The sequence below is a fragment of the Pelobates fuscus genome, chromosome 2 (genome assembly GCF_036172605.1).
Source record: "Pelobates fuscus isolate aPelFus1 chromosome 2, aPelFus1.pri, whole genome shotgun sequence".
Classification (NCBI taxonomy): domain Eukaryota; kingdom Metazoa; phylum Chordata; class Amphibia; order Anura; family Pelobatidae; genus Pelobates; species Pelobates fuscus.
Window position 1 is genome coordinate 3,654,039 of NC_086318.1, and position 24,236 is coordinate 3,678,274.

Here is a 24,236-nt window from a genome sequence, read left to right on the forward strand (position 1 = left end):
TCAGGGAAGTAACATTCATTATGTAAATAGCTGTTTGCCTGCTAATCACCAATTATAAATGTCATCATCTCCCATTATTCGCGTGCACCTGTCCCTAATAAACGTCACCCAGTCTGATTATCTGCACCAAATGGGACAATTCTGTACTGTGACGAAGTGCCCTTCGCCACTTTGTCCTGGAGAGGCCTGCTTGCCTGCCTCCTCCCCTGCGACTATGGTCCTGGACTATATTGCACTGTAAACCCTGTATTCAGGCATATGGACTTGTATTAGACTGTCTTTTACCCTTTATCTATGCTGTAGGTTCGGACTACTAATATAACCTAACAGCCAGGGGATTTAGGCGAATATATTGCATGAGAATACCATTACTGGAGAATACAGCCGTTCGTATGATTTCATGCGAATTCTTTGTGCTCTGAATAGGTGGCCGCCATTTCGGGACTTTTCCACGTGTTCGCGGCCATCTTGCGTGCGAACAGCGGTGTTTGCCTGTGAACGCATGGAACTGAAATCGGAAGCACAAACAGGCGAATACCGCTAAGACCTCCAGACATCCAGAACTACGCACGGAAACTACCGAACGACCGGCCGTTCGGTAGTTATACTTAACTTAGTATGGGGATTCTAGCGACCACAAAGATGCGAATGGATGGCAAGAATTTCGTCTATTTTACCGTGCGAACGGAGACCGACCGCAAGGCCAAAACTCATGGAACTATTTTCTGCTAGTTGGTCTGTGCGGTCGGTCAAAACTTTGGAGCCCTGTATCTCCCGAACCATCCATCCGAATGGGCTGATTTTTGGACAGACTGTTCCCCTGAACAAGCGCTATTTGGGGATACCAGATTTAAAGCTGTACCCCCTGTTTTTGGGGTACATCCAGAACTTGGGTAAAATAATGTATGTTTTAATTGGGTTATGTGTTTATCTGAGGGGAGGAGACGTGGGGGTGTTACCATGCATGTGATTGGTCAATTTCATCCTCCCCCTGGGAGTGTCCTGTATGTACCTGATCCTAATAAAAAGCAGGCTGGGTGTTCCAGTCCTCAGACCTCTTCTGACCCTCAATACGTAGCCGTGTCTCGTTATTGGAGGGAACTGCTATATCACACTGGGGATTGCTATGCTCTGCATATTCCCCTGAGCTCTTAATCACTTAGCTCTTTTAAGAGCCTGTTCCGGATACGCTCTCCTGGAGGAGAGGTCTTCACCACACGATCCTGGAGGACAGAAGCCGATCCAGGGTGGAAGGAAGACGGCGCGGCTCCAGTTAAGCTACGGCGGTTGTGGAGCCTGCGGTGGTTGTGGTGTCGTCTGCAGTGCTTGGAGTCCTCTGAGAGCGCTAGGAGCATCCATCAACGGAGGGTACTCGGTCGGGGTACACGGAGCTCCGTTACAGTGGTGGCAGCGGTGGGATGGCGTCCTAGTGCGAGGAGAAGCAGCTCAGAGACACTGGTAACGTTTGGAGTTACAATTGAGGGCAACGCTAGCCATTGGGCAGCGCCCCTGGCGACAACAGGATGGAATCAGCTGGTTTGCGGACAGCGTTCCATGATGAGGAGGAGAAGGAGGCCGCAGATTCCAGGGATGCAGCCAGAAGGGAACTCTGGTATGATGCCCTGGAAGATGCCCAGTGGCGGCGAGGTGAGAGGCTCCCCAGTGATGAGCAGCGGCTACAGAAGCGTGTGGCAATGCGAATATGTCTACTAGGGGAGCAGCCCCTGGATGAGTGGGTGGCAAGACTAGAGACCCTGGTATGGCGAGAGATCGGGCTAGACAACGCATACCAGGCCCTCTGGTGGCATACCATTCGACTTACTCCCTGGACGGCCGAGCACGACCTACCGGAGGGGGATGATTATGATGGTCCTGGTCTACTTATGGATGCCATGGAGGAGGATCTTGATTTCGGCAGCACGGAGGAGTCTAGGTTTTGGGACATCTACGACTACCGGATGGGCATGTATGTCTGGGCTGACGAACGCGAGGTGAGAAAAGACATGACCCACCTGGCAACAAGGGAGTGGGAGCTGGAGCAGGACTACATACACCTACTCAGCTTCGTGCAGCCCCAACCTACCCGACAAGCAGAACCAGACCCCCCTGACTGGTCCGGCGATGCCCTCCAGATGGCAGGTAGAGATGGGACCGAGGTCTCTCTACCGGCCCTACAGGGATGCTGGGCAACCAACCCAGATCTCCAGCGGCAGTGGGAGTTACAGGGGGACGAAGGTGCCGTCCTTCCCCCCCAGCAGCAGTGTGTCCTACAGAGAGCAGAGACAGTTGGTCCCTCTCTACAGCAACAGGACCATAGTAAGGGAGTGGAGACAGGCGGTCTCCCTCCCCAGCGGCAGTGTGTACCCCAGGGGGCCGAAGGTGCCGTCCTTCCCCCCCAACAGCAGTGTGTCCTACAGAGAGCAGAGACAGTTGGTCCCTCTCTACAGCAACAGGACAATGGTAAGGGAGTGGAGACAGGCGGTCTCCCTCTCCAGCGGCAGCCTGTGTTTCCGGGAAAGGAGCACAGCACCCCCTCTTCCCAGCGGCAGCCTCCCCTAACAAGGGGAGACACTAATCCTCCAGACGGCGCAGATGGGACCGTGGTCTCTGTGCCTGACCTACAGGGATGCTGGACAGCCTTTCCAGATCCCCAACTACCCTCACCGGGACACCCAGAGGAGGGGGTAAGTACAAATTCCCCTCCCCAGCTAACTCCTAGCGTGGCACCAGAGTTAACGGAGGCGATGCTAACCCCTCCTGACGTCCATGTTCCCTTAACTACTGAGCCGGATTATGGTCTCAGTACCCCAGCGGAAGAGCTGGCAGCTGGACAGAGCGCAGTCGGCCTCTACCCTACCTTTGTCCCTGGTCCAGAGCCTGATGTCCTGCAGGCTACCCCAGCGGGAGAGCTGGCAGCTGGACAGAGCGCAGTCGGCCTCTGCCCTACCTTTGTCCCTGGTCCAGAGCCTGATGTCCTGCAGGCTACCCCAGCAGAAGAGCTGGCATCTGGGCAGAGTGCAGTTGGCCTCTGCCCTTCAAGTACCCTCGGCATGTGGCCTCAGTACCACAGCCAAATACCCAGGTGCAGTGACTGTGTGTTGTGGGTGGGCTGTTCCTGTACTTTGATGTTGTGGGGGGGCTACTCGGACATCTGTTTATTGTGGGTTGGTGGATCGACTAACGGAGGCACTGACCGACAGAAGGTCAGGTGCCTGGTTAGTCTTCCCCCCAAAGGGGAGATGTGTGACGAAGTGCCCTTCGCCACTTTGTCCTGGAGAGGCCTGCTTGCCTGCCTCCTCCCCTGCGACTATGGTCCTGGACTATATTGCACTGTAAACCCTGTATTCAGGCATATGGACTTGTATTAGACTGTCTTTTACCCTTTATCTATGCTGTAGGTTCGGACTACTAATATAACCTAACAGCCAGGGGATTTAGGCGAATATATTGCATGAGAATACCATTACTGGAGAATACAGCCGTTCGTATGATTTCATGCGAATTCTTTGTGCTCTGAATAGGTGGCCGCCATTTCGGGACTTTTCCACGTGTTCGCGGCCATCTTGCGTGCGAACAGCGGTGTTTGCCTGTGAACGCATGGAACTGAAATCGGAAGCACAAACAGGCGAATACCGCTAAGACCTCCAGACATCCAGAACTACGCACGGAAACTACCGAACGACCGGCCGTTCGGTAGTTATACTTAACTTAGTATGGGGATTCTAGCGACCACAAAGATGCGAATGGATGGCAAGAATTTCGTCTATTTTACCGTGCGAACGGAGACCGACCGCAAGGCCAAAACTCATGGAACTATTTTCGGCTAGTTGGTCTGTGCGGTCGGTCAAAACTTTGGAGCCCTGTATCTCCCGAACCATCCATCCGAATGGGCTGATTTTTGGACAGACTGTTCCCCTGAACAAGGGCTATTTGGGGATACCAGATTTAAAGCTGTACCCCCTGTTTTTGGGGTACATCCAGAACTTGGGTAAAATAATGTATGTTTTAATTGGGTTATGTGTTTATCTGAGGGGAGGAGACGTGGGGGTGTTACCATGCATGTGATTGGTCAATTTCATCCTCCCCCTGGGAGTGTCCTGTATGTACCTGATCCTAATAAAAAGCAGGCTGGGTGTTCCAGTCCTCAGACCTCTTCTGACCCTCAATACGTAGCCGTGTCTCGTTATTGGAGGGAACTGCTATATCACACTGGGGATTGCTATGCTCTGCATATTCCCCTGAGCTCTTAATCACTTAGCTCTTTTAAGAGCCTGTTCCGGATACGCTCTCCTGGAGGAGAGGTCTTCACCACACGATCCTGGAGGACAGAAGCCGATCCAGGGTGGAAGGAAGACGGCGCGGCTCCAGTTAAGCTACGGCGGTTGTGGAGCCTGCGGTGGTTGTGGTGTCGTCTGCAGTGCTTGGAGTCCTCTGAGAGCGCTAGGAGCATCCATCAACGGAGGGTACTCGGTCGGGGTACACGGAGCTCCGTTACAGTTCCCCAAATAGCCCTTGTTCAGGGGAACAGTCTGTCCAAAAATCAGCCCATTCGGATGGATGGTTCGGGAGATACAGGGCTCCAAAGTTTTGACCGACCGCACAGACCAACTAGCCGAAAATAGTTCCATGAGTTTTGGCCTTGCGGTCGGTCTCCGTTCGCACGGTAAAATAGACGAAATTCTTGCCATCCATTCGCATCTTTGTGGTCGCTAGAATCCCCATACTAAGTTAAGTATAACTACCGAACGGCCGGTCGTTCGGTAGTTTCCGTGCGTAGTTCTGGATGTCTGGAGGTCTTAGCGGTATTCGCCTGTTTGTGCTTCCGATTTCAGTTCCATGCGTTCACAGGCAAACACCGCTGTTCGCACGCAAGATGGCCGCGAACACGTGGAAAAGTCCCGAAATGGCGGCCACCTATTCAGAGCACAAAGAATTCGCATGAAATCATACGAACGGCTGTATTCTCCAGTAATGGTATTCTCATGCAATATATTCGCCTAAATCCCCTGGCTGTTAGGTTATATTAGTAGTCCGAACCTACAGCATAGATAAAGGGTAAAAGACAGTCTAATACAAGTCCATATGCCTGAATACAGGGTTTACAGTGCAATATAGTCCAGGACCATAGTCGCAGGGGAGGAGGCAGGCAAGCAGGCCTCTCCAGGACAAAGTGGCGAAGGGCACTTCGTCACATGTACGTACAACAAAATCTGGACATAATCAGATTTATTCCAAGGTTAGTCTCGTGACAGGTGGGATTTGCCTTCACAGTGCTCTGATTGGTTGGATTCCTTATAAAGAACCTTCTTGCCTTAAAGGGAAGACAGATTGGTTTTATCGCATCAGGTTCTTCATTTTTTTTTTATTCCATTTATTTTTATAATAATTACATCAGGTTACCATTTTCTTGCTCTACATAAGTTTAAAGGGTAATCCCGACGTGGACCTCTTGCTCACGGTGCCTAGAGAGATATCAGCTTTGCCTCATTGAAGATGCCTAACTAGGCTGAAACGATCATCTGGGGTTGCTGTATCTCTTGTGCAGAGAGAACTTGCTGGCATTTTGGATCTGGACTGCCCGTATGGGTGGGACCAGTCTGATATGTTTCAGAGCTGTTCTCTCTGTAATGGCACAAGATGAGCTAAAAACAGCTTGAGAACTGAGCGGGGACCCACCGAAGGGCAGGTTATTTCAGTTGCTGTCCGTTCTCAGAATACTCTTGCGACCAATTTTTTTGCTCAGGTTACGATGCCTTTTTATTTGACTTTTTTGGTGCAGAAAAAAGAAGAATTTAAAAGGTAAGTATAAGATTTGGATTTTTAGAAATTCTTGCCATTACTAGGGTGAGAGGGTGGGTTGGGTGTATTTAGTGGGACTAGTGGCACTGGTGGAACTACTGCCGGTGCAGTGGGTGTGGCTGCATAGCGGCCGGCACACTGAGAGGGCCCATAAAGTGCCCCAAGCACTGTGTCCTCATGGGCCTAGTTGTGCGCAGTCTTTTAACACCACAAGATGGACCTTTACTTATCTGCAGCCAGAGCTGGGAGGAAGTGGGAGCCGGTCACTTCCTCCCAACCGACAAATACACTGAGCCCAATGGGAGGGAGAGGAGTAGGGGAGATAACTGAAAAAGCCAGGTTTTTGACTCCCAACAGCTCCAGCCAGCTGAAGCTACCTTCCTGCACGCAAAAAGTGGCCAGCATGTGTGTCATTGTGTGTTTTTGTGTATCTGCATGTATGTCAGTGTTTGTATCTGTGTGTGTGTTTATCTGTATGTGTCTCAGTGTTTGTATCTGTGTATGTGCATGCGTGTCAGTGTATATCTGTGTGTCTGTGTGTCAGTGCATGTATATGTAAGTCTATGTATCTGCATGAATTTTAGTGTTTGTATCTTTATGTGTGCCAGTATTTGTATCTGTGTGTCTGTATATTTGTGTGTATGTGTATCAGTGTATGTGTAAAAATATATATATATGTATTGCGCCAGGGCCTGACCTGCATTAGTTCCACCGCTGAATATTGGCGTGGGGACCTTTAGCCCTCAGTGTGGGATGCTGGATTTGACTTGGGGGAGTAGGCTACTAGCATGCCAACCCCTATTAGATTAAAGGAATACTGTAAACACCATAAGCACTGCATTATGCAGAAGTAGTTATGGTGCCAGTAGTCACTCAGTGACTTCTTTCTTGGGGTCTCCAGGCACATCTCCCAGCCTGTTCTGCAGCCAGACGCTTTCATTGATTATCAATCGATAAATGACAGAAGACACTGGGATTTGTTTATAGCTGTGAAGATTCTCTCTTCATACATCTACATTCTATGCGGTTCTTCTATTTCATGTGAGTTTGAATTTATTTATTTATGCCACGGCTGAGCTGTCTTTATTCTATACTGACTGTCACTTGACTTTCATTTTCTCTGTTGGGTGTCACTGGGATATTTGTAATATGTTTTATATTTTGTATTCAGGGCTGGATATACCCTCCATGATGTTGGTTTTCTAAATATATATTCAATTTCTGGTCAGGCCTCCCTACCAATAGGTGTCCTGGGCAAGACGCCTGATGAATTAAATCTGAATTCCTCAATCAAGGTCCATGTCTGATGGTAGATAAGTGGGTTAATGGAATAAATCATCCATGGATACAAAGTGAGAACTTAGACCTCCCTGACTGCTGCTACAACAGCTGACCCAAAACAGACTACCTGAAACGTTTGTGGGAACTATGGATAGGTAAAGGTTAGTCATCAAAGACTGGAAGCCGACATAACATCAACATGCACCATGGAGAGTAAGACTGGAAGCCGACATAACATCAACATGCACCATGGAGAGTAAGACTGGAAGCCGACATAACATCAACATGCACCATGGAGAGTAAGACTGGAAGCCGACATAACATCAACATGCACCATGGAGAGTAAGACTGGAAGCCGACATAACATCAACATGCACCATGGAGAGTAAGACTGGAAGCCGACATAACATCAACATGCACCATGGAGAGTAAGACTGGAAGCCGACATAACATCAACATGTACCATGGAGAGTAAGACTGGAAGGCGAGATAACATCAACATGCACCATGGAGAGTAAGACTGGAAGCCGAGATAACATCAACATGCGTCATGGAGAGTAAGACTGGAAGCCGAGAAAACATTAACATGCGTCATGGAGAGTAAGACTGGAAGCCGAGATAACATCAACATGCACCATGGAGAGTAAGACTGCAATCCGAGATAACATCAACATGCGTCATGGAGAGTAAAACCAGAAGCCGAGAAAACATTAACATGCGTCATGGAGAGTAAGACCGGAAGCCGAGATAACAGCGACATGCGTCATGGAGAGTAAGACCAGAAGCCGAGATAACATCAACATGCATCATGGAGAGTAAGACTGGAAGCCGAGATAACATCAACATGCGTAATGGAGAGTAAGACTGGAAGCCGAGATAACATCAACATGCACCGTGGAGAGTAAAAAGTGAAAAGTGTACAGAAGGATCAGCGCTTAAAAACTTTTAAAAAGGTAGCACACCTAAAGGATAGTGCTCCCTCACAGGCCCTATAGGTATATAGGTATAAGGAAGGAGAAAAGGGTGGTGCCACAGAGATAATACGTACAATTAAATATCAGCAAGTCGTAATATAGAAATAAACAATGATATATAATAATTATATATATATATGTATATATATATATATATATATATATATATATATATATATAAAGAGCAGTCCAAAATGAGTCCAGTAAAACCTTGGGATGATAGAACAATCACAGTTCTATCTGAGGTAGAGACGTCTATGGAGCAGTGGGATCAAGGGGTTCGTGGGATCCGTATGAAAGAGAAAAGAAAATCTAATAGTGCAATAAAACCCAAATAGGTAGCAGCCAATAAAAAAGGTCTATAAGGTCCTACTCACATTTTAGAGAGCTAAAAACTAGCTCTGATATAAACAGCATACAGTGGTATAATCCCCACTTATGGGATACGTGAGGGGGTGTTGTAAGTAGATATCTCGTCAGATGGGGACCATATGTAACATAAAAAACAACAATTGTAACCTGGGAACTATGGGAGGACTACACTAACCGCTGACGGACACGCCACCGCTATGTTGTACTCTTCCCGACAAGGGCTGGAGTTGACCATACATGTCGTTCACCCCACACCTGAGGAATTCCCACCTATACCTGATCCCTCCTACCCCTCCCCCCTCTCTTTTTCACTTCTTCATCTCTCTACCTCTACCTTCTTTCCTGTCAACTCCTTAAAAATGTTTATGCCTATACAGGGTGTACGTCACCAACCTAAAGGCACAAGTATACAAATAGGAGACCTAATGCTAACTCACCCTCCATCAAACATGGAGGTATGAGCGCTCAATGACATTCGAATCTACGCAACGGCCATAATTCCAATCTCAAAGGAAGTGGGTCCATAGACCAATTAGTCCAACCTACCTATCCACGATGGAACATAGGTCAGAAGCCCGGAATTGTAATTGTAAACACTTACCAATATATTGTATACAACTGCCATGTATGTATTCCTAATACTTGTACAACTGAATATGCCTATACCCTGCTTCATGTTATTGTTATGAATATTTGATATGCATGACTTGATGAATAAAGAATGGAAAAAAACCAATTGTGCTCACTGTGATAAAATCCATGCTTTGGAATAGTATCTCTCTGGAACAAGTAAAACTCAGATGCCAGGTAGTAAAATAAATAAAAAATGGTAAAAAATATAAAATGGCTAACTGACAACAAAGAAAGTGGCCAAAATACCTTTTTTTAAATAGTTAGTTAAAATTTCCACAATGCGTTTCTCCCCTTAGGGCTTTCTCAAGTGGTTAAAACAACTTTTTTTTATTAACTTGAGAAAGCCCTATGGGGAGAAACGCGTTGTTCGTATAACCGTAGAACTTGTGTGCTGGAAAACGGTGGCCATCTTGTCTCCTGAAAGCAGGCAGCGGTACTCGGTCATCGAGTGTCTGGAACTCCAAGTCAGGCTCCAGGCTCTCTAACACCAGTATCTTTGTACAGCCGCCTGCTTCTATTCCCAACAAGCCAGGAGAGTGCTATTTGGTTAAAAGGTACGCACAAACTAGACGAACCATCGCTACCTATGAGCCAGGGGAACTGCTTAGTATTTCTTTCGTTTTGGGACTCCTGAAAGTAACTGACCGCTATCACTTCTGCAACTATTTTGTGCAGACACCACGTGTTGGTCAAAACTTTACCCCGGTGGTTCGGCTGTATTCGTGGGATCTGAGCGCTATTTGGACACTTTGGGCACTCAGATCCATGTTATTTTGGGATATAAGACTTGCGGGGGTCCCTATGAATATTATGTATGTTTTGGGGTGTTTTATGTTTTACTCATTGTACCTCTAGTGCATGGGAGATAATTAGTTTAAGTAAAGTACACTCAATTATCTCCCAGACACAGACGCCTGTGCGTGTTTTACTCATAATTTTGCTGGATGTCTGTGTATATAAGTGGGCCATTTGGACATAAAAAATTCCTGTTGTACCCTTCAAGTCTCGACTGATGTTTGGGTATGCGAACGATCAAGCGCTTAATAAGTTCTCACGATCTTCTGGGATTTTGTGAGAGTATGAAGGAACGTACTATTTTAACGGGCTATAATCACACAACCTTCTAGGAGTTCGGGAGAGTGCGAACGAACGTACTATACGAAGTACAAGGGATTCGTTACACCAATGTCGTACCCAGGTACGTGAAGAAGTTGTTTAGACTTTCGGATGCCATTTTGTCCTTGGTTAATGTGACACCAAGTCAGGCCTTGTATAGATCATGTTCAAAATTAAGTCATAGTCAAAGTAAATATTAAGATGTCTAGGTCATGATAGCAGACTGACTAAGATGTATTTCTTTAATTTTTCCATGTGAAACCAGCAAATAAAGGCCACGTCAATCAGTGGTCATGGCCTCTTCTCCTTGACAAGTTAAGGTCGATTAGGTTTTATTAACAGGACCGAACTGAACATCTATGGTATAAAGATGTGTACATATTAATATTAGACACAGGAGATAATCTATGGTATAAAGATGGGTACATATTAATATTAGACACAGGAGATAATCTATGGTATAAATATGGGTACATATTAATATTAGACACTGGAGATAATATGCACCCATCTTTATACCATAGATTATCTCCTGTGTCTAATATTAATATGTACCCATCTTTATACCATAGATTATCTCCTGCGTCTAATATTAATATGTACCCATCTTTATACCATAGATTAATATTAGACACAGGAGATAATCTATGGTATAAAGATGGGTACATATTAATATTAGACACAGGAGATAATCTATGGTATAAAGATGGGTACATATTAATATTAGACACAGGAGATAATCTATGGTATAAAGATGGGTACATATTAATATTAGACGCAGGAGATAATCTATGGTATAAAGATGGGTACATATTAATATTAGACACAGGAGATAATCTATGGTATAAAGATGGGTACATATTAATATTAGACACAGGAGATAATCTATGGTATAAAGATGGGTACATATTAATATTAGACTCAGGAGATAATCTATGGTATAAAGATGGGTACATATTAATATTAGACTCAGGAGATAATCTATGGTATAAAGATGGGTACATATTAATATTAGACACAGGAGATAATCTATGGTATAAAGATGGGTACATATTAATATTAGACGCAGGAGATAATCTATGGTATAAATATGGGTGCATATTAATATTAGCCACAGGAGATAATCTATGGTATAAAGATGGGAACATATAAATATTAGACACAGTAGATAATCTATGGTATAAAGATGGGTACATATTAATATTAGACACAGGAGATAATCTATGGTATAAAGATGGGTACATATTAATATTAGGCACAGGAGATAATCTATGGTATAAATATGGGTACATATTAATATTAGACACAGGAGATAATCTATGGTATAAAGATGGGTACATATTAATATTAGACACAGGAGATAATCTATGGTATAAATATGGGTACATATTAATATTAGACACAGGAGATAATCTATGGTATAAAGATGGGTACATATTAATATTAGGCACAGGAGATAATCTATGGTATAAATATGGGTACATATTACTATTAGGCACAGGAGATAATCTATGGTATAAATATGGGTACATATTAATATTAGGCACAGGAGATAATCTATGGTATAAATATGGGTACATATTAATATTAGGCACAGGAGATAATCTATGGTATAAAGATGGGTACATATTAATATTAGGCACAGGAGATAATCTATGGTATAAAGATGGGTACATATTAATATTAGGCACAGGAGATAATCTATGGTATAAATATGGGTACATATTAATATTAGGCACAGGAGATAATCTATGGTATAAAGATGGGTACATATTAATATTAGGCACAGGAGATAATCTATGGTATAAAGATGGGTACATATTAATATTAGGCACAGGAGATAATCTATGGTATAAATATGGGTACATATTAATATTAGACACAGAAGATAATCTATGGTATAAAGATGGGTACATATTAATATTAGACACAGGAGATAATCTATGGTATAAAGATGTGTACATATTAATATTAGGCACAGGAGATAATCTATGGTATAAAGATGGGTACATATTAATATTACACACAGGAGATAATCTATGGTATAAAGATGGGTACATATTAATATTAGACACAGGAGATAATCTATGGTATAAATATGGGTACATATTAATATTAGACACAGGAGATAATCTATGGTATAAAGATGGGTACATATTAATATTAGACACAGGAGATAATCTATGGTATAAAGATGCGTACATATTAATATCAGACACAGGAGATAATCTATGGTATAAATATGGGTACATATTAATATTAGACACAGGAGATAATCTATGGTATAAAGATGGGTACATATTAATATTAGACACAGGAGATAATCTATGGTATAAATATGGGTACATATTAATATTAGACACAGGAGATAATCTATGGTAGAAATATGGGTACATATTAATATTAGACACAGGAGATAATCTATGGTATAAAGATGGGTACATATTAATATTAGACACAGGAGATAATCTATGGTATAAATATGGGTACATAATAATATTAGACACAGGAGATAATCTATGGTATAAAGATGTGTACATATTAATATTAGGCACAGGAGATAATCTATGGTATAAAGATGGGTACATATTAATATTAGACACAGGAGATAATCTATGGTATAAAGATGGGTACATATTAATATTAGACACAGGAGATAATCTATGGTATATATGGGTACATATTAATATTAGACACAGGAGATAATCTATGGTATAAAGATGTGTACATATTAATATTAGGCACAGGAGATAATCTATGGTATAAAGATGGGTACATATTAATATTAGACACAAGATAATCTATGGTATAAAGATGGGTACATATTAATATTAGACACAGGAGATAATCTATGGTATAAAGATGGGTACATATTATTATTAGACACAGGAGATAATCTATGGTATAAAGATGGGTACATATTAATATTAGACACAGGAGATAATCTATGGTATAAATATGGGTACATATTAATATTACACACAGGCGATAATCTATGGTATAAAGATGGGTACATATTAATATTAGACACAGGAGATAATCTATGGTATAAAGATGGGTACATATTAATATTAGACACAGGAGATAATCTATGGTATATATGGGTACATATTAATATTAGACACAGGAGATAATCTATGGTATAAAGATGTGTACATATTAATATTAGGCACAAGAGATAATCTATGGTATAAAGATGGGTACATATTAATATTAGGCACAGGAGATAATCTATGGTATAAATATGGGTACATATTAATATTAGACACAGGAGATAATCTATGGTATAAAGATGGGTACATATTAATATTAGACACAGGAGATAATCTATGGTATAAAGATGTGTACATATTAATATTAGGCACAGGAGATAATCTATGGTATAAAGATGGGTACATATTAATATTACACACAGGAGATAATCTATGGTATAAAGATGGGTACATATTAAAATTAGACACAGGAGATAATCTATGGTATAAATATGGGTACATATTAATATTAGACACAGGAGATAATCTATGGTATAAAGATGGGTACATATTAATATTAGACACAGGATATAATCTATGGTATAAAGATGTGTACATATTAATATCAGACACAGGAGATAATCTATGGTATAAATATGGGTACATATTAATATTAGACACAGGAGATAATCTATGGTATAAAGATGGGTACATATTAATATTAGACACAGGAGATAATCTATGGTATAAATATGGGTACATGTTAATATTAGACACAGGAGATAATCTATGGTATAAAGATGGGTACATATTAATATTAGACACAGGAGATAATCGATGGTATAAAGATGGGTACATATTAATATTAGACACAGGAGATAATCTATGGTATAAATATGGGTACATAATAATATTAGACACAGGAGATAATCTATGGTATAAAGATGTGTACATATTAATATTAGGCATGTTATGGTACTTTTTCAGTAAACCAAAATGTTTAAGTGTCTATCTGTTCCTGTCCAAATTAAAGAGAATTGAATTGCGTATATACGCTGAAGTAATTCAGTCTGACACACGGAGTTCAGGTTAAAATAACTTCGAGGAAATTTATTGGCAAGTGAGTAATCAAAGGGCGCGCAGGCCCTTTTAACCCCTTAAGGACCAAACTTCTGGAATAAAAGGGAATCATGACATGTCAGACACGTCATGTGTCCTTAAGGGGTTAAGAGACATTTTCGTCATCATTGATTTTCAAGATATCAGTGAATAAACATCATTAATTGGGTTAATTGTTAAGTGTCTGGATTAGTGTCCACCTATCAATATAATTAATTGGATCAAAAACGAAGTGGTTAGTTCCGTGTCCACCCACCAAGAGGTGGTACTTTTTTGGACACGGGTGGGGGACAAGGGGGTCTTGAGCGTCATTTTACTCGGTCGGTGATGTCAAATCTCGTGGTTAGGTGCAAGGTCTCTTATGAATAGAACATTTCATTACTACTGTGTTCTCATGGCCTTTAAATTATACTATGTTGCGAGTTAGGGGAAATTCAGCAGTTCCTGGGTTAGTCATATCTTTATAGAGAATACAGTCTTTGTCTATTGTGTTAGATGTGCTGAGAAATTCTGTCATGTAATGTAGTTTTCATATGGAGAAGTCAGGTTATGAGGACAAAATGGAGGATTTGTCACAGCATCAGGTTAAAATGGAGTTAGTGCAGTAATTCAATATAAGTACAATAAAGATTTTTTAATAATTCTACATCAGTCCCCCCTATGAAATGTTAAATTCTAAGAGATAAAAAACTTTATTTGTTAGTATCAGAAGATGTGTTAGCCCAAAGGCACAGAAACCCCGTGGCCGCTAGCTAGGTGTTAATGCAAAGTGCAAGTCTGTCCCTAATTCTGACCCTAACAGGCTAACTCATCTGTCAGTATGGCTCTCGAACACTTCACACCCATGGGTGGCCCATGGCGGCTAACCCACCACTTCTCCACACGGGGCCTTTACCATTCACTGACAGATGCTGTCCCTAAGGTGGTCCCTTCCTAGAACTCTCGCACTTTATCATCAAAAGGGATAGATTGCAGCGGCAAACAGGGTGAGTTGAGATCCTGGAGATCTTGGTCATCAACTTCAAGATGTGTGAAAGTGGGTGCTGCTTGGTCAACAGTCTTCGTGAGGGCTTTTCTCAGACAAGGGAAGACACAACAAAAGAGAAGAGCAAAGATAAAAAGAAAAATTAGAATTGCCATACCAATATGCATTAAAGCCTTTTGCCAACCCGTCATCCAACCAAACCATCTGTCCCAGGGATCTTTTATCCCAGAATTTCTTTTTAACTCTTCAGAGAGGTCATTTAATTTTTCTATGGCTAAAGTTACTTTACCATTAGGGCCTGTGTTTTCTGGGATGTAGGTACAACATGTCATGGTGTCGGGCAAAATTTTACATACCCCTCCTTTTTCGGCTAGGATCATATCTAGGGCTATTCTATTCTGGAAAGCCATTTGGGATGTGGCCTGTAACTGTTCGGCTAATCCTTGGAGGGCGTCTCTGGTGTAATTAACAAAACGCTGCTGGTTGTAATAAATGTAATTTATCCAGTTTAAATTCTTGTTTGCGGTAACTATGGTAAAAATTGATTCAAATCCTGCAGCAACCTCATCTCTTGCTTTAAACTCATTGGGTACCCCCCTAGGCACCCCAATGGCATCAATGTAAATGTGAGGGTCAAAACTTCCTTTTACTGGGGCTTCACGCTTAACCTTAGTGTGGCTGGGCTCATGGGTGTTGAGGTGTGTGTCAGAGATAATGTGTATAGGCATAATGGCCTTAGTCAAAGTACACTCCCCCCACCACTCTGTGTCCATTCTGGATCTTAACTGTAAATCCCCACACAACCAGTAAATATCTCCTAATGACCTAGTGTGATGCTGCAGTAAACGTACAGGAACAGTTCTATATGTAGTGCAATATCCTTCGGGAAAGTTACCCACAAATTTACCAATCCCATCGTGCATGGCATAGCAAGTGTAATTACCTTTATATATTGTAATACCATTAGGAGGTATGACATTTTTGGCTAGAAGAGAATACTCCGCTGTCCATGCTTGACATAGAGACCTGTTGAAATCATATTGGTAGGCAAAAAGACTTAAAACACAATTTTCTGCATCTACTGGCAAGGTTAAAGGTACAGTGCCCAGATGAGGCCGGGCACCACCACACACATAGCATGCGGTTCTGTTATGCTTGTTGGCATTATATTTCATCCATTCTAACCATAGGTTAACATCATTAAAACCTGTTTCAGCGGCCATGGTATCTTCAAAGGTGGGGTTAGCAATGGCCATCATGTCCTTAAAGGACTGGATGTGTGGTTTTAATGGATTTATGACCATGTGAGTAGCTCCTCGCCACTCAGGGGAATTACACATATCTTTAAGGTAGAAATGCCCTAATTTAGTGTAGGAACCCTTTTTCCAATACATCCCCATTACATATCGGTCTGCATCCGTTGGGCTTGGATGCTCAATATTAAGAATTAATTTCATTGGTGTGCCTCCTCCAAGCTTTCTTAGAGTCATTCTTTGAAGGAGGGACCTACCATGATCATCTACTTTAGATAAGGCACTTTTTGGCTTGTAACCCCAGGAAGGCCCGGCATTCCATCCCGCCGCCCCCCAACGGCCACAATTGTGCCCCCATTGTTTGTCAACTACACAAACATATGGGTCTTTTGCATGAGGGATATCTCTATAGATATTCTGGATTTGTGGTGTAGAGAATGGGCATTCTACGATGTCACAATAATCAAAGGTATAGGTAGCCACACGGGTACATGATGAATTATACCAGAAGGTGTACCCACTAACATCTTTAGTGATGGCTACTTGCTGGGCCTTAATTAAACTAATTAAGGAGACAATGTACCAGAGGTACATGGTTGTGCGGTATCTGCTTCCTCTGGGGCAGGGGACTTCTTGCAGTGGGAAGCGTGGATCCAATGTGGCCAATTTGACGGAAGTTGCGGTGATCAGGAGAACTTGGAATGGCCCGTCAAACCTTGGTTCCAGGGTACTTTTCCGCACGAACTTCTTAACCAGAACCCAATCTCCGGGAAGCAGGTTATGGGTACCTGTGTCCAAATCAGGATCTGGAATTGAAGAGAAAACTTGGGCATGTATTTTGTTCAAGACACTTGCAAGTTCAGTTACATAGTCTACTAAAACATCAGATTGAAGCTGTAACTGTTGTGGATAATAACAACCTAGTCTGGGTGCTGTCCCAAATAGAATTTCATATGGGGATAACGAGTGCTTCCCTCTAGGTGTGTGTCTAACGCTGAATAAAGCTATTGGCAGGCTTTCTGGCCAGGGCATCTTTGTTTCCTGTGACATTTTTAACATTCTGGCTTTTAGAGTGCCGTTCTTGCGCTCTACTTTACCACTACTTTGTGGGTGGTAAGGGGTGTGAAAGGCTAGGGTCACCCCCAGAGCAGTCCAAATGTCTTTTGTCACTGTTGCTGTAAAGGCTGGGCCCTGATCACTTTCAATGACTTCTGGAAGTCCAAATCTACATACAATGTCTGTAAGTAGGCGTTTTGCTGTGGTTTTTGCAGTGATATTGGTCACAGGGTAGGCTTCTGGCCAGCCTGAGAACATGTCCACTATTACTAGTGCATATTCATGAGGCCCACTCTTGGGCATTTGAATGTGGTCAATTTGAATTCTCTGGAATGGGTACATGGGTTTTGCTAGGTGCTTTGCAGGCACCCTGATTGGTCTTCCTGGATTGTATTTTGCACAAATGACACAGGCCTTACAGAAATTGCTGATCAAAGTTGTGATTCCAGGGGCTTCATAATACTTCTGAATGAGGGCGGCCATTAGGTCTTTTGACAGATGTGCAGGCCCATGTGCCCATTGGACAACTGCTGGATATAAATTCTTCGGGAGGCAAAATTTAGAGTTGTTATAGTAAATTCCGTCTTTTAGGACAGCTCCCTTCTTTTTCCATTTCTGGATTTCTTCAGGGGTAATTGCAGCTTGTTGTTCTCGCAAAATTCTTAGGTCAGTAGGAAGAGTTTGTAAGGTAAAGATAGGAACTTCTTCTTCTTGACCGGATACTTCTTCATCCACTTCCTGCAAATCTCTGGCCGCTTGCTTAGCAGCCTGATCAGCTAAATGGTTGCCCTTAGCTTCATCTGAATCCAATTTCCCATGTGCCTTTACTTTCAAAACGGACACTTCTTCAGGGAGTAGGAGGGCATCCATTAGCTCCTTGATTGCAGAGTTGTGTTTGACTGGTGTACCGGCAGTGGTAAGAAATCCTCTTGTCTTCCAAATGAGGCCGAAGTCATGTGCCACACCCAGAGCATATCTTGAATCTGTATAGATGTTGGCACGCTTTCCCTCGGAGATCTTGCATGCTGAAGTCAGGGCTTGCAATTCAGCTTCTTGCGCAGACATTGCTGGCGGTAAAGATGATGACTTGAGAACTTCCTCTGTTGTGGTTACGGCATATCCTGTGTGGTATTTTCCTTCTTCATCAGCATACCTTGAACCATCCACAAACAGAGTAAAATCCGGGTCCGGTAATGGATTCTCATGCACGGTTGGTAAGTGCACTGTTTCCATTTTCATCTGTTCGAAACAGTCATGAGGAGTTTCTGGGTCATAGTTATTTGTTATAACTAGGTCTTTAAATTCCTTTTCCAGGAAATGGCGTGGCCATGCTTCAAGAAGGTCAGTTGCTGGGTATTTGGCAATGCCATTTTCCTGTAGTTGTGATTCATCCATGGTGGCCCATAATTTTGCCATGGGCCCAAGGTCATTCCATGATCTTGTCTTCAACTTGGTAACAGGAATATGTGGAATAGCAGTATCCCAATGGCGGTATAGGTAATTGAGTTCTGAGGGCAGTTGGATCAGGACCACGCTGTTGCCTTCCGAATCACAATAGAAATCTTGGGCAGTGAGCTTTACTTCAAACCAGTGGTAGAGCTCATCTTCATAGCAAGGTTCTGGAGTAATGTCCGGCTTGTACCACATGGTACAGAAGGCATAATCCGGACCTTCACAGAGAGGTGTCTTGTCTTTGTGGAAAGTTAAATGTGGATGCATTTTCTTGATACATCCACAGAGAAGGTAGATGTAGGTTTCATCTGTGAGAGCAGAGTGTGGGGGTTTGGTACAAGAGGGGTGTCCAGGACAGTGGCTTCATTAACAGCACGTAGATCCTGAACCATTCTGTACTTTACTGGCTCACCTTTTAGAGTCTTCTTCTTTACAGGAAATAATGGAGTGTTACATTCTGATTTACACTTCACTAGAGCACCCTTTTCCAGGAGAGCTTTGATGTGAATAGAAATGGCTGCAGCCTGTGCTGGTTTTAGAGGATATTGTGGTTTCCTTGGTAACTTAGCTCCTGGAATAAGCTTAACCACCACAGGTGGGACATTTAGGTGACCTATATCCTCTGGGCCCCAGGACCATAACTTGGCAGGCACCTGTGTTTTTAACTCATCTGGGAAATTGGACCTAGGTTCTGCTGCTTCCTTATAGGGTTTTTCTAATTGCAGCATCAAAGGTAAGGAGCACAGGGCTGAAGTGTCAGAAACAGATAGAGGTGTAAACATTTCTACCTGTCCATCTGGAGTGAAGGTTATAGATGCCTGCAGGCGTGAGAGGACATCAGCGCCTAACAGGTTAATTGGGCATGTGGAGGAAACTACAAAACGAGCAAGTAAGCTTGTGCCAACCCGCAGAGGGGTTGTTAGAGGACTGTGTCTCGGTTGGCCATCCACTCCAACACAGGAGACATCAATACTTGACAAGAAAGATGGGTCTGGCAGGTCTTGTTCTCGTAGAACACTTCGGGCTGCGCCTGTGTCAATAAGAAATGTGGTAGGTTGGCCTTCAATGGGTAAAGTCACTGTGGCAAGTGCCCCCCCCCCCTTTATCCCCTGTAGACACTGCCATTACAGGGGTTAATGACACAGGTTTGCCAATTTCCTAATCATCTGGCTCCTCAACAATTGGAATCGTTGTCTCGGCCTTAGGGGCCGGGGCAGGCTTGGGAAACTTTTTGGGCTCCCCTGAGGGAAACTTTTTGGGCTCCCCTGGTTCCCTTTTGGGTTCTGGACAGTCACTTCTGTAGTGTCCCTTAGCCCCACAATTAAAACATGTTACATCCTCTAACTTGACACCCTTGGTGCCAGGGGTGATGGGGGCGGCACGGGCCACCATGAGGGGAGCTGGATTGGGTCTTCTGGGGGTCTGGGCAGATTCCAAACCTCTAGCAACTAGGAGTAACGTATCTAGAGGAACAACCTTATATTCAGGGCGTGCAGCAATGATTCCTTTGCATATGGTATCTTTAACACCTTGGACAAACGCACCTGATAGCATTTGTGAATGAATTTTGTCAGTGAGATCAAATCCCAAATCTGTAAACATTTGATATAGTCTTGCATGAAACCTTTCCACTGATTCTCCTTTGTCTTGCACCACATCAGTAAGGCCAGCAGCTTGATCTGCAAGTTTATCTTTAGCCCAATCTCTTAATTGGTTGCAAAAGGTTACTCCGGAGGGGTAATCAACATCACTTGTAAGTAGATCTGTACTGAGGTGGCGGGCCATGCTGGGCCAATATGCATCCCCTGCTTTAATAGCACAAATGCTCAGTAGGTCTCGCCAGGCGGCGGAATAAGTCTTTTGTATCTGAACAATCCCTCGGTAAAAAGGCATAGGCTGCTTCTCTGGGTCAGGGAGAGATTTCATTAAAGCACTAGCTTGTGTGGGATTGAAAGCAACATATTTAGGAGGGGCCCGCTCTCCCCGACCCTTATGGCCGAAGGGATCTTCAATAGAACGGTGGGTCAGGACTCTTGCAGCCTCTAATGAATCCTGGGACAGCCTGTCATCCCTGTCATCCTCTTCCTCATCTAATTCTATGATCTGGGCCCTTCTGCGTGAGGGGATCACCTGAGGTGACAGGGCCGGGGGATGAGAGGGAGTCCCGGAGGCGGGAGTCGCCATTGGGTCATAATCATGGGATCGGTAATCACCGGGAAGTACCGGCATCAGGGGCGCTGAATGACTGGGGGCCGCCATATTGGAGGCGGGGAAGGAAGTTGCATTGGGGTTAAGGGAAGAAGTGGCGGCCATGTTGGATGTGGGCACATCCGGGGCAGACTGTATCGGACTGGGCATGACCGGAACCTGGGGAGTGGCTTGGGGAAAGGGGTATGGATAATTTGGATAGGGCATGGACATGGGGTATGGGAAGGGGTATGGTCAAGCCATCTGGGTGGGGGCTGGGGCGGAACCTGGAGTGGGCAGGAAGGTTGGGTAGGGATTGGCAAAGGGGGTGGGAACTTGGGCTGTGGTAGGGACGGACAAGGGAGAGGATGGAGAAGAATCAGTAGAGGCGGGTGAAGAAGGAGGAGCCGGAGTGGGATCAGCAAGATTGACAGTGGCAGGAGAGGAGGGGTTAGCTAACTGGGCAGATGCAGATGGGAGGGTAGGATTATCAATGGAGAGAAAGTGCGGGGAAGGGATGGCAGATGAAATGTTAGGATTAGACACAGAAGGTAGCTTAGGGATGGATGAGGATGATGGGAGTGTTAGGGAAGGAGAAGGGGAAAAGTAAGATCCATCAGAATTTAGGACCGGACAAACGGGAGAGGTGACGGGATGGGGGCTGGGAGGATTGGGAGTGGGATACCTAGTCAGCTGGCAGTCTCCCATTGCTGACTGAACCTTGGGGATAGACATCCCCTGGGCGCCATTTTGGGGCGCTGGCTGAGGACAAGCCCCAGCAACACAATTATTATGGTACACAAACAATTTCACACCCTTGTGAATTATTTCTTCCTCAACCCAACCTTCTTGCTGAATAGCCTTCGCTACTCTGTACCATGCTTCAGCTGTCTTTAATAAATCATTATTTGCAAGCTTGCCTCTCTTTTCCATCAATAATCTACGCCAACTTTCTGGTTGCAATCTGCCACATGTCGGCACAGCAATTTTACATACTTTTGCAATCTTTTCAACACCTTTAACCATCTCCTCACCCTCTCTGTCATCAACTAAATCACATGCTAACCAGCCCTTACTGGGCTTACTTAAATCCTGCCCCATAATCCCTTTCCCCCTACACCAGCGTCCTAGATATAGGGAAAGACAAGGAAAATTGAACCGGAACGTCTACAATGCTCGACTGCCACCTGAGAATCGTGGGTCTTTCTCAAGTGCGTCTTCCCAAAACGTAGACTAGTCACTGAATCCGCCTACCCGGGGTGGTAGACACGGATTGGAGCGAGGTGAGAAGTGTGTGACCAATCACTTCTCTATTAAGAGGAATGGGAGTGGATAGTATAATAGTACAGGAAGTGTAGAAAAGGTAAAGAGTAAGGAAAAAATCCTTAGGGACAGACACAGAAGTTTTAAATGGCTCCACATTAAACAAACAAGACAACAGTACAGTTGAAATACAGTGCATGCATCACAGTTCGAATGAAATCAACAGTAATCCCTTTCCTTTAATCATGTGCTTACTCCAAAGTCACCTCCCTCAATCTCGTAGTGTCCCCGCTCGGAAGAACGACTTTCGTAAGTCTCACTACCAGCGGCCAAGGATAACAGCTAACACCGGTCCGAAATCCTTTCTAGCCTCCCTCGTTACAGCAGTCCACTTAAAGTGGCCGCGCCACCCTCACTCCCGTAGTGCCCCTATAAAACCCACTTTATAAGTCTCACTACCACGTGATGCGGAAAACAAGCAATGCCTGCCTGAATCCCCCCAGGAAACTGAGTCCCCTGCCACAAGGCTAAGTCTCCTACCACAATTAAATAATCAGTGGACCTTCAACTCAACTAGAGCCGAAGGGTCCGGGTCAGGACGTCCCCAACTCAACTAGAGCCGAAGGGTCCGGGTCAGGACGTCCCCAACTCAACTAGAGCTGGAGGGTCCGGGTCAGGATGCCTCCAACTCAACTAGAGTTGGAGGGTCCGAAAGCGCACAGTGAAGCTAGCTAGGCTATCAAAGTGACACAAAATTGGATCACAGGAAACTATGATTCTACACAGATCCCACAGTTCCACAAACTTCTTTTTCCATACAGCCACAGCCACGAGGCTCCTAAAAGAAGTAAACAGGCAAAGAAGACCCCCAGGAAACTTCCACAGGTCAACCCCCCTTTTTCCCTACAGCCACAAACACGTGGCTCCTAAAAGGAGTAAAACAGGCAACAGGACTCCAGGCAAATCCCCCGGGTCCACCCCCCTTTATCCCAAAAAGGGGAAAACAGACAAACACAGGACCCTCAGGCAAACTACCACGGGTCCACCCCCCCCCCCCCCTTTATCCCAAAAAGGGGAAACAAATAAACATTCAGCCCGGGCAACCAAACTAGACACACCCAGGCAACAGATAGACTAAATGCAGGTAATAAATGGGTAATAAGACTCCGGGCAAGATATTACCTGTCTTTGATGTCCTCCCGGGAAGCAGTCACAGACACGTGGACGGGTCAATCAAAGGGGCCGGAACATACCGGTGGCTCTGCAGAAGTCTCTACCGTGTACCTGGAGGTGATCAATCTCCTTTCCTTCCCCCCGGATTCCTCCGTCCAACTGCGTCTTCCTTAGGACGGCTCACCGGCCAGACATAGCCCGGAGTCCCTGTTCGGGCGCCAAAGTTGTTATGGTACTTTTTCAGTAAACCAAAATGTTTAAGTGTCTATCTGTTCCTGTCCAAATTAAAGAGAATTGAATTGCGTATATACGCTGAAGTAATTCAGTCTGACACAAGGAGTTCAGGTTAAAATAACTTCGAGGAAATTTATTGGCAAGTGAGTAATCAAAGGGCGCGCAGGCCCTTTTAAGAGACATTTTCGTCATCATTGATTTTCAAGATATCAGTGAATAAACATCATTAATTGGGTTAATTGTTAAGTGTCTGGATTAGTGTCCACCTATCAATATAATTAATTGGATCAAAAACGAAGTGGTTAGTTCCGTGTCCACCCACCAAGAGGTGGTACTTTTTTGGACACGGGTGGGGGACAAGGGGGTC

The 24,236-nt window shown here is 44.1% G+C and overlaps 1 protein-coding gene across 1 annotated transcript in view; it reads right to left on the bottom strand.

The window, feature by feature from the left end:
* LOC134586380 (WAP four-disulfide core domain protein 5-like) overlaps nucleotides 1-24,236 on the bottom strand; it is a 140,587-nt gene that overhangs the window by 17,021 nt on the left and 99,330 nt on the right. The window lies entirely within an intron of this gene.